This window comes from Orycteropus afer, unplaced genomic scaffold (assembly GCF_000298275.1).
Source record: "Orycteropus afer afer isolate SDZICR_OR568_19922 unplaced genomic scaffold, OryAfe1.0 scaffold00175, whole genome shotgun sequence".
Classification (NCBI taxonomy): domain Eukaryota; kingdom Metazoa; phylum Chordata; class Mammalia; order Tubulidentata; family Orycteropodidae; genus Orycteropus; species Orycteropus afer.
Window position 1 is genome coordinate 4,181,713 of NW_006921762.1, and position 11,544 is coordinate 4,193,256.

An 11,544-nucleotide genomic window follows, 5' to 3' on the forward strand; every position below is an offset into this window, starting at 1 on the left:
TTATCAAATGCCTTTTCTGCATCAATTGATATGATCATGTGGTTCTTCTCCTTTGTTTTATTTATGTGGTGGATTACATTGATTGTTATCCATGGCTGTAAATCTTGATGGAAGTAGACTGCCTCCTCTTTCTTCTGTGAAGCAACTGGTGGGTTCAAATCACCAACCTTTTGGTTAGCAGCTAAATGTCTTAACCACTACACCACCAGAGCTCCTTCATGCCCTTCAATACTTACCTGAAATAACCATTATTGGCACTAGGCCCCTAAATAGGGCCACATGTTAGCAATTGGAGTTGCCTGGAAGTGGCAACAGGCTTCTTCCTATAAATCTGGAGCTGAATCCAGGATCCCAATATTTGCTCCTTCCTCTGGAGGTTAGTGCCTCCTCTTCAGAAGTTCAGAAGTGAGTATGGGCCAGGCTAACCTAAATGTTATATCCTCACCAAATACCGGGCTTCAGATTCCAAACAAGTGTGTTTGAACACCATTGTTCCATAACTAAATTTGGTAAGGAATTTTAAGGCTAATAAATAGAAGAATCCTCTTTAAAGAACCATCTATTTAGAAATTCTGGACTTCTCAGCATTGTTTTCTTGCTTTGCCAGATGCAAAATAAACAGAATTCTAATTTTTTGACCTTGTTAATAATACTGACTTGGAAGGAAGGTTGGGCAATCCTACTTCTGTAGTGATACTGCCTCGGAAACCCAAGGAGGGGTCGCTATGAGTTGGGGCTGACTCAGTGGCAAACAACAACAACAACACAATACTGAGTGGCATATAAATTTTGTCTGCAGGGAATGGGCTATCTGGCAGAGTTGGTGTCTTTTCTGAGATCTGTTCTCCTAAACTTTCTGAGTACTGAGTCATCTTTAGCAAATGGCTAGTATTTAGCTGTTGAAAGAGAGGATCTTATGTTTCAAGGAGAAGGAATGTGGGGTTGCCAGAGTCCTTAGATACTGAGCTCAAGTGTCTGTAAGCTAAATTCTTTCACTCTACAGAGGGTTAGACAAGTAAGGTTATGTAAGCAGATTATTTATGTGTATTGTCCAGGCAGTGACACTCTTTCCTAGTAGTCCCTATGGACTGGTAGATATATTTTGCAGTTAACAATGAAAACACTTTCTGAAATTTTGATTGGTGGAGTAGAAGCTCACAAATCAATCTTATACCTTTGGTTTATCTTTTTGTATACTTACTTAAGCATGCAGTCAGTTCTTGTTAATAAACACACATTGACCTTCTAGTGTTAGTTGAGAGCTGCTAAATTCCTGTGAAAACTAAACCATGGGTTCAGGCCTAGTAGGCACCTGTTAACTTTGCTGTGTCCTGTAATCCCATCTCTGGGATCAATATTCTTACCATAAAGTGAGCTGGGTAGGATATGTGGCTGATCCACAGAGAGGCATCTCTAATATAGGATAAGCAATCGAAAGTACATATTTCTACTGATTGGAGAAGCTAAGAACAAGGGTCATTGGTATTACTTTTTTATATAAAGGCAGATTTTACTTAATATTTAGAGAGATTAATTTATTTAATATTTCAAGTTATTTACAAAGTTAAAATATTCAGATATTTTGTGTTTCCCCCTTTTTTCTTGTTCATTCGTCCATTCAACAAGTATTTTGGCTCTATATATGCAAGGCAGTATGCAAGGTGTTCGTATAAGACCTCAGTGAGCTGAGAGTGTAATACTTTTTTTTCCCCCTCATTTCTTTGTTATGTCCTTTTCTACAAACAGTTCTTTCTCATCTTATTTTTTCTCCCCTCTTACATTACTCAAGCATTGAAGAAAGTAATTTGCTGCTTGTTAAGAAGGGGTTCGCTCAAGCCAGGGACTGTCTGCTTGTTGGACAATTGGAGGCAGAAGGGTAGTATGAACAATGCTTAGCTGCTCTACTGAGATCAACTCCATACTATTGGACACTTGTCAGTTGCTGTCCAGTTCATTCCAACTCATGGCAACCTGTGTGTGGGAGTAGAACTGCTTCATAGGATTTTCAAGGCTGTGGCTTTTTATTTTGATTTGGGTGCAAATTTACAAAACAGATTCATTTTCCTCTCAATAGTTCATGCACATTTGGTTTCATGGCCCTGATTACAATCCCCAACCATAAAAAGCACTCTTCCCCTCTCCTCCCTGTGACTACCCCTTCCCTGTGCCCTTTTTTATCTATGCATTCCTGTCTGCCCAGCTTTCCCTCTATGTGAATGCTGCCCTTCTGATGTCTCATGGTTGATTGATCTAAGGGGTGCATCTCCCTAGGATAGGTGGGTGCATCTCCTTGAGTTAGGTGTTCTGCTAGTAGATCTTTCTACTGTTGGGCTGAGAGTTAATCCACAGAAGTGAGTCCATTGCCAGGCCTGAAGGATAACCTGGGGCCATAGTCTCAGAGGTTCCATCAGTGTCTATCTGACCAATATTTCTGGTCATTTTTGTGTTTTTGAACTTTGTTCTACATTTTTACTCCTGCTCTATTCAGGATCTCCAATTTTGATCCTTTTATGAGTGGTTGGTATTGTTAAGGGCTGTGTCTTTTTGGAAGGTGCTCTGGTGGTGCGGTGGTTAAAGCATTCAGCTGCTAACCGAAAGGTCAGTGGTTTGAACCCACCAGCTGCTCTGTGGGAGAAAGATGTGGCAGTCTGCTTCTGTAAAGATTTATCACCTTGGAAGACCTATGGGGCAGTTCTGCTCTCTCTTATGGGATCACTATGGTTGGAATTGACTTTATGGCAGTGGGTTTGGTTTTTTTGGGTGTGTGTGTGTATGTGTGTGTGTGTGTGTGTGTGTGTGTGTGTGACTTTTTGGAAGCAGATTTCCAGGCCTGTCTTCTAAGATGCCTCTGCTCTGGGTGGATTCAAACTGCCAACTTTTAGCTAGTAGTCATGTACTTAATCATTTATGCCACCCAGGGACTCTGTGTTGGACACCATTATGGATTGAATTATGCCTCCCCAAAATACATGTTGTAAATCCTAACTTCTGTGCCTGTGGTTATAATCCCATTCAGGAATGGGTTGTCTTTGTTATGCTAATGAGGCAAAATTAGTGTAGAGCATGTCTTTTGAGATAAAAGAGATTAAACAAGTTAGCAGAATAGAGTCAGGTAAGATAGATGCTAAGACATATGGAGATCTCCAAGGAACCAAGAAACAGAATCTGAAGAGACAAGGACCTTCCTCCAGAGACGGTACAGTAAACCTTTCCCTAGTGGTGATGCTCTAAATTTAGACTTCTAGCTTCCTAAACTGTGAGAAAATAAATTTCTGTTTGTTAAAGTCATCCACTTGTGGTAATTCTGTTATAACAACACCAGATAACTAAGATAGACACTAAATGCTAATAAAAAACCAATTACCATTGAGTCAATGGCAATCCATTTTGTGTCAGAATAGAATGGTGCTCCATAGAGTTTTCAACAGCTGATTTTTTAGACATAGGTTGCCAGGTCTTTCTTCCAAGGTACCTGTAGGTGGACTTGAACCTCCAACTTTGCAGTTAGCAGCTGAACTTGTTAACCATTTGGACCACCCAGGCATTCCTTAAGCATTAATATAGACTGAAGGAATTCTTTCAAAGTCTATCTTCCTCTTCTAGTATAAATAAAACCTACTCTTCCCTCTGAAACAATTTTAGTTTGAGGGAATTTTCTTTCCCCAGCTACACTGGGCACATGGAATCTGGGATATTTAGTCACACAGAGGTGTGTCACCAAATGAAAAGAGTTGAGAATTGTTTCATTAACAACAATCTGTGAAAATATAAAGGCATGTATTTACTATTAATTTAGAATGGACCCTTGAAGATTGGGTACTCTGGCTATGTATTTTCTCAAGGCTACATAGCACAGAATCTGTTCAACTTGCCCAAAAAATCTGTTGTAATAACTTATTAAATGTTTACTGAGAGCAATGCATGAACACTAAGTAGCTAGACTGAGTATTTCAGTGGTCAGATGGACAAACCCTGTGAGAACAAACACATAAGACTGACTTTTCCATCTTTCTTTCTAACCTAGGGTTAGTTTTTGTACTTTAGCATTGGGTCTTAAGATTGGAGCCAGAATCTGGGGATCGAAAGAGGAAATAACCACTGAAAATAAACAAAGCCAGAAATGTGAGATGTTCATAACTAAGCCAGTTTCATAATTGTTGTTGTTGTTGTTGTTATGTGCCGTCGAGTTGGCCCCGACTCATAGCGACCCCTCCTTGGGTTTCCGAGGCAGTATCACTATGGGAGTAGGATTGCCCAACCTTCCTTCCGAGGAGTGGCTGGTGGGTTTGAACCGCCAGCTGTCTGGTTAGCAGGCAAATGACTTAGCCACTATGCTACCTACTTAATGGTATTTGATGCTAATTACACAGGACAAAGTCAGCTCTTCTAATGAAGACCTGTGTGTGTATGCCTAGGCTGAACTGGACTTGGGACGTGCCTGCATGGGTACAGGGCAGGAAGATGAGGTGAGTCTGTGTGTGTGGAGGGCAAGATATACATAAAATATTTGTTGTACAAGATGCTCCTCAGTCAAGCAGATGTGGGTGGCCTATTATGTGTGCAATGGCCTATGCCAGGAGCTGGCTAAGTAGGGAAGTGGGAGACAATCTTCAGAAGAAAAGTAAAGCATAGAAGCTTCCACAACAGCACTTTCAACAAGATTGATGAGAAAAGACCACTACATGAAAATAGAACACACAGAATAATCAATTAAGCCCTAAATTGGTGTCTTAGTTTCTAGCAGCTGCTGTAACAAATACCATAAATTGAGCGACTTTTAAGAACAGAAATTTATTGTCTCACAGTTCTGAAGGCTAAAAGTCCCAATCAGGGTATTCAAGGATTGATTTCAGAGGCCTCTGAAAGAGATACTGTTCCATGCTTCTCTCCCAACTTCTGATGGCCCCGAGCAATCCTTGGCATTCCTTGGCTTGTAGATGCATCTTCATATGACCCTCTTCATCCTGTGTCTGTTCTCCTTTTTCATAAGGACACAATTCAGACAGGATTAGGACCATAGTTCACTCTAACGTCTCACAGAACTCACAGACTCCCAAGGAAATGGCTCATGTGGTGGTGGTAGAGGCTGGGAGGCTGGCAGGCTGGCAAGTCCTAGGTCTGTGGGTAGTTCTGGAGGATTCTCCCAACTCATGTGGTTGCAGGGGTTGGAGAACCCAAATCAGCAGATCAGATGACGGCTGCTGTCTCAAATCCAGGGGTGAGATAATGACAAACCAAAGCAGAACCAGAGTGTTCTGGTTACCTAGTGCTGCTCTGACAAGAATATACCACAAATGGGATGGCCTTAACAAACAGGAGTTTATTCTTACAATTTGGAGGCTTTAAGTCCAAGTTCAAAGTGCCAGACTCTAGGGCTGGGTGAGAGCCCCTCAACCTTAGGTTGTAGCTCTCTGCCTCCTGCTCTTGGCCCACTGAAGCTGGAGGGTTTTTTCACTCAGCTGCTGGCTTCTGAGGCTGACAAGCCCAAGGTTGACAAGTTAAAAGGCATAGTCCCAATGTTTCCAAACCACACAGCAGGCCATTAATTCAAGTCCATCGAAAGTTCCAAGATTGGCAGAGCATGGCCGGCTGCTGAACAATGACATGGCTACACGCAGGGTTCAAGCGTGCCATAAGCTAGAGATCATTCCCAAAGCTGTTTTTTATATACAGGAAGCAGACCACATACCCAAAGGCAGCTACTCAGCTGTTCACAGTAGATTTCACCATGAAGTTGATTACCAGTCTCATCATGGAGAATACTATATCTGGCTGCCCAGCCATTCAACCAGGCCTAGCCAAGTTGACACACAAACTTAACCACCACACAGAGCAAGAGAGTGAACTTTCCCAGAACATTTCTGTACACACCCTCAAGGGAGCTAAGGGTAGTGACTTCAGTTATACCCTCCAGCAAGGCAGGACTCAAGATACATCCCACCTTAAATTGGCACAGAGAATAAGATTTATAATACATCACAAAATGGAGGACCATGGCTAGAAGGGCCATATTAAGCAATTCACTGCACTGCAACAGATTTTGGGAGCTCTGGTGGTATAGTGCCTAAGGCATTTGACTGCTAACTAGAGGCTGGTGGTTCAAACCCACCAGCTACTCCTTGAAAGGAAGATTGGACAATCCACTTCTGTAGAGATACTGCCTCAGAAACCCAAGGAGCGGTGGCTGTGAGTTGGCGGTAGATGGCAGGCCTTTCTTCCTAACCCTACTTAGTCTGGAAGCTCCACTGAAACCTGCTCAGCATCATAGCAATAATGCAAGCCTGGTGGCATAGTGCCTAAGGCATTTGCCTGCTGACCAGAAGCTGGCAGTTCAAACCCACTAGCCACTTCTCAGAAAGAAGGTTGGGCAATCTACTTCCACAGTGACACTGCCTTGGAAACCTAAGCAGGGGTTGCTATGAGTCAGATCGACTCCACAGCAGTGAGTTTATTGACAGACAGGTGATGGCTACTCAAGAGGTGCATTGGCCATCTATCTTGGCTCTTCCTCATGGAAGACATTGAACCACCAATGCCTCACTGTGTTCACAGGCACCAGAGCTTAGGACTTTAATATATCTTTTTTGGGGGATGTAATTAAATTAATGACAATTGGGTAGAGTATATTATAATACTGGATTTTGAAAAAAGCATTGTGAATGAGCACTGTCGAAGGCTTTGAAGAGTAATGGTGATTAGAGACATGTCTTGAAGGGTCTGGCTGGGCAAAGCAGAAGGCATAAACATATTCTTTTAGTTGTTCTTCACTGCCAGTAATTGACTGGCCTCTTTCTGGGATGATGAAGCATTTGGTGGAGGTCGATGAGGTGCTGGTAAAGTAAAATCTCTACACCTAAACTAAACTAGGTCCTCAAATCAACAACTTCTGCTTCCTCAGGGTGTTTTGTTTGTGTAAGCAAATTTTTCAGGGCTTTTAACTTCTAAAAAGGCCTACTCACAAATCTTGGGGAGGAGGAAGTTTCGATTCAAGGTGATGATGCCAACTTTGCATAGTTTTCCTACCATGGATTATTTTTGTCCTTGAGAAAGGAAAACAATTTTTCCTGCTCCTAGTCCTAGCAATCCATCCAGTGCTATCTTTGACCACACCCCCTTTGCTTTAAGTTCCAGCCACACAGAAATGATTGTTCTTCCTTGTAAACACCATGCTGTTCTCAGCTCTGTGCCTTTGTTCTTGCTGGTGCCTGCATTTGCAATGCCCTCTTTGCATGCTTCACTTGACTAAACCCTACTGTTTCTCTGAGCACAGGTTCAGGTGTCAGCTCCTCCAGGAAGATGCCTGAAGTAAAGACTGCTGTGCCTACACAGTGCTTGATACCTGTTGTTGTTGTTATGTGCCGTCAAGTTAGACTGACTCATAGCAACCCCTCCTTGGATTTCCAAGGTGGTATCACTACGGAAGTAGATTTCCCAATCTTCCTTCTGAGGAGTGGATGGTGGATTTGAACCGCCAGCCTTCTGGCTAGCAGTCAAGTGCCTTAGGCACTACGCTACCAGTATATGCTTATTAAAGGCTTTCTCAATGAATGAATGCGCCGTAAGTTCTCAGACATGGAAGCTTCCTTGCAGGCTATCTTGTCTAAAATCTCCAAAACCAAACCAAACTCACTGTCATCAAATTGGATCCAACTCACAGCGACCCTTCCTAGGGTTTCCGAGGCGGTATCACTACGGAAGTGGATTGCCCAACCTTCCTTCCGAGGAGTGGCTGGTGGGGTTTGAACTGCCAGCCTTCTGGTTAGCAGTCAAATGCCTTAGGCACTATGGCACCAGAGCTCATGTCTAAGTTCTACTGATACCTAAATTCCTTCCCCGTATCCTAGGTTTTCCCTTTTCTTATGTCATCTGACTTTTCCTTGTCCTCCAATTGCTATCAAATATTCATTTGAAATTTGCTAGAAAAATTGGGTATCTATGAAAAGACACACAAGGCACTGTACTTGCTTCTTGGTAGGTAGGAGTATTGAAGGTGGGAGGCTAGGGTGGAAAACCAAAAAAAAAAAAAAGAAGAACGAAACTCACTGCCATTGAGTCCATTAGACTCATAGTGACCTCTCCTTGGGTTTCCAAGGTGGTATATCTAAGGAAGTAGATTGCCCAATCTTCCTTCTGAGGAGTGGCTGTTGAGTTTGAACCACCAGTATTTCACTAAATACACTTTTGTACCATTTGAGTTGTTTTTATGTTTATTGGGCAGAAATTGTTAGTTGACTCTTACTACCAGTTTCCCTTTGTTTGTAAAAAGCCCCCTGGATTTTGGCTAGTTGTAAACTTTAGTTTCTCTAGGGTAAATATCTAGGTCTGGGATTTCTGGCTTATGTGGAATGGAGACTGCATTTCCTAGGCTTTCAGACAGGCAAGAGTTAAACACATGACTACAATGGGCTTAGTGGAGAAGACTATGGCAGCTCCAGGGAGCCTTCTTACAAAGAACAGCATGTATTTAGCCTTTTCTTTGTCCCTTCCTCCATCCTGCTCCTGAAAAGTGAATGCTACTACCTTTGACTGAAAGAGGATAAGGCTGGGAATGGCAAAGTATTAAGATAAAAGGACCTGGGTTCCTAACACTGTAGAATGCAATACCAGTCCTGGACTACCTACTTAGAATTCTTTCTATCTTATTAAGCTATTGTTAATACATTTTTTTAAAACACTTGCAACTGAACTTTCCCTAATACATTTTTTTAAGCTCATGAATTGAAAAAACTCTGCATGAATGCTTCCAGTTACGGGGAACTCACTGTTGCTTGTGATAAGACATTTATTTGAGCCCCAAACTGCCCTTTCCAGTGAATTCAGATTTTATTTCCCGTACATTGCAGGTTTTGTTTCTGAATTGTTCCATGAAGTTGCACAAAATCAGTTTAAGGCTCCACTTGGAGCCTTTCAGGTATTTAGAGGCAGCTATTGGCACAGTGGTTAAAGCATTTGGCTGCTAACCCAAAGGTCGACAGGTTGGAAACCACCAGCTGTTCCACAGGAGAAACATGGGGGGCAGTCTGCTTTCTTCAAGATTTACAAGTTGAAAACCTTGTGGGGCAGTTCTACTCTGTCCTACAGGGTCCCTGTGAGTCAGAATCGACTCGATGGTACTTGGTTTTTGTTTTTATCTTAATTCAAAGTGAGCCTTGGTGGCACAGTGGTTAAAACACTCAACTGCTAACCAGAAGGTTGGCAGTAGGACTCCACCAGCTATTCTGTAGGGAGACTGTTTTGGTAAAGATTACAGCCTTGGAAATTCTATGGGGGCAGTTCTTCTCTGTCCTATAGGGTACTTAGCCTGAATAGACTCCACCATGAAGCGTTTGTTTTTTTGATATTTTAATTCAACCAAGTAAGCAGCTTCATTGACTGTTCAATGAACCTTGCATTTCTGGCACGCACCCCACTTGGTTGTGATATATTATCCCTTTTATATATTGATAGATACAGTTTGCTAAATTTTTTTTAAAGGATTTTTGTATATATGTTCATGAAGGATTATGTTTTAAAAATGTCTTTACTTATAATGTTTTTGTCAGGTTTTATTGGGTAATGCTAACCTCATAAAATGAGTTGAGGCGTGTTCTCTTTTTCTTTGTCTCTCCCTTATTTAATAACCAATGTATTTGGCTCTGTTGCCTCTGTTTTATATAAGTTTAACTACAGCTAAAGTGCTATGAGTTGTCACATAAAGGGAGGCAGTAAAAAAAAGTACCTTCTTTTTTGGTAGTAGTTTTTTTTCCCCCCACCCTTGCCCTAGAACTGGAAGAGACAAATGTTCCAGGAACCAGGGGTTTTTCTTGAATGAATATGATTGAGTGGCTTAGAAAACAGGGAGGCAATAGAAACAGTGGTGGTGACTTCAGGGTAACAAAGAGGGGAGGGAAAGGAGTACACACCTCATTTAAAGGAAGCAGACCTCCTTAGTTCTAGCTGATTATTTCCATGTAGGACAACTGGCCTAGTGTTACCAGGTCTCTGAAAAGCCCATTTGCAAAATTTATTTAGTTCCTTATTTTATAAGCCTCAAAAAGAGTCATTGGATTTTCAAGGCCATTCTCCACATCTCCAATTCTGCTATTTTGGTTTAATTCCCCAGTCACTTTCTTTTCTTTTCTCTACTTTTAAAGATTAACAACATATAGTAAAATTCACTCTTTTTGTCGTAAAGTTCTATGAGCTTAGATAAAAATGTATATAGTGCAATCACCATCATAATGAAAATACAGAACAAACAGTTTCTTCAATCCCCAAAATGCCCTTATGCTGCCTTTTTGTAATTGATCCCTCCCTTGGCCCCTGCAGGAGCTCTGGTGCTGTCGTGGGTAAGAAAATTGGCTGCTAACCAGAAGGTCAGGAGCTCTGGTAGCATAGTGGCTAAAGCACTTGACTGCTAACCAGAAGGCTGGTGGTTCAAACCCACCAGCCACTCCTTGGAAGGAATATTGGGCAATCCTACTTCCGTAGTGATACAACAACAACCAGAAGGTCAGTGGTTCAAACACACCAGCTGCTCCGTGAAAGGAAGATGGGGCAATCTTCTTTTGTAAAAATTTACAGCCTTGGAAACTCTATGGGCGTTGCTATGAGTTAGAATTGACTTGACGGCAGTGGGTTTTTTCAGTCCTTAACCCTTGATAATCATTGATCTGTTTCCTATTCCTATAATTTTGCCTTTTCCAGAATGCCATATAAATGGGATTATATAGCATTAGCCTTTTTAGTGTGGATTCTTTCACTTAGTGATGATGCATTTGAGATTGAGCCATGTGGTTGCCGTTGTGTATACCTACCACTCCCACCAGCTGCTGTTGACTTTGACTCATGGCAACCCCATGCATTTCAGAATAGAATTGTGCTCTTTAGTGTTTTCAGTGCTTGATTTTTCTGAAGTAGATCACCAGGCCTTTCTTCTGAGGTGCCTCTGGGTGGACTTGAACTTGCAACTTTTTGGTTATCCATTTACCAACTGAAGAATACTTGAATTCTTTTCAGTGATTATGAATAAAGTCCCTATAGAATCTATAGAATACATATTCACATTCAGTTTTTATGTGAACATAAGCTTTCATTTCTCTTGGGTAAATAACCCAGGGATGGGATTGCTACATCATTGGGTAAATGTCAGCTAAACTTATAAGAAATTGCCACAGTGTGTTTCAAAGTGTCTGTATCATTTTATGGTCTCACCAGCAATGTATGAGCTTTCCTGTTACTCTACATCCTCACTAGCACTTGGTATTACCAGTAATTTGTATATGATATGTATTATTTTTTTATTTCAAATTTCAATTGTTCATTCTGGCTTAAAGGAATATGATTGAAGTCAAAGTTGTAAATTAATTTAAATTTTGCCTCTTTGTTAACTGATTTACTACTTTTAGGAGCTTTTTGTAGATTCTTTGGGATTTCCTAAATAGAAAATCATGTTATCTATGAATAAAAATATTTTATTTTATTTTTTTTTATTAGGATTTGGGTGAAGATTTACAGAGTAAATTCACTTTTCATACAGCAGTTCACATATACTTTGTCTCATGT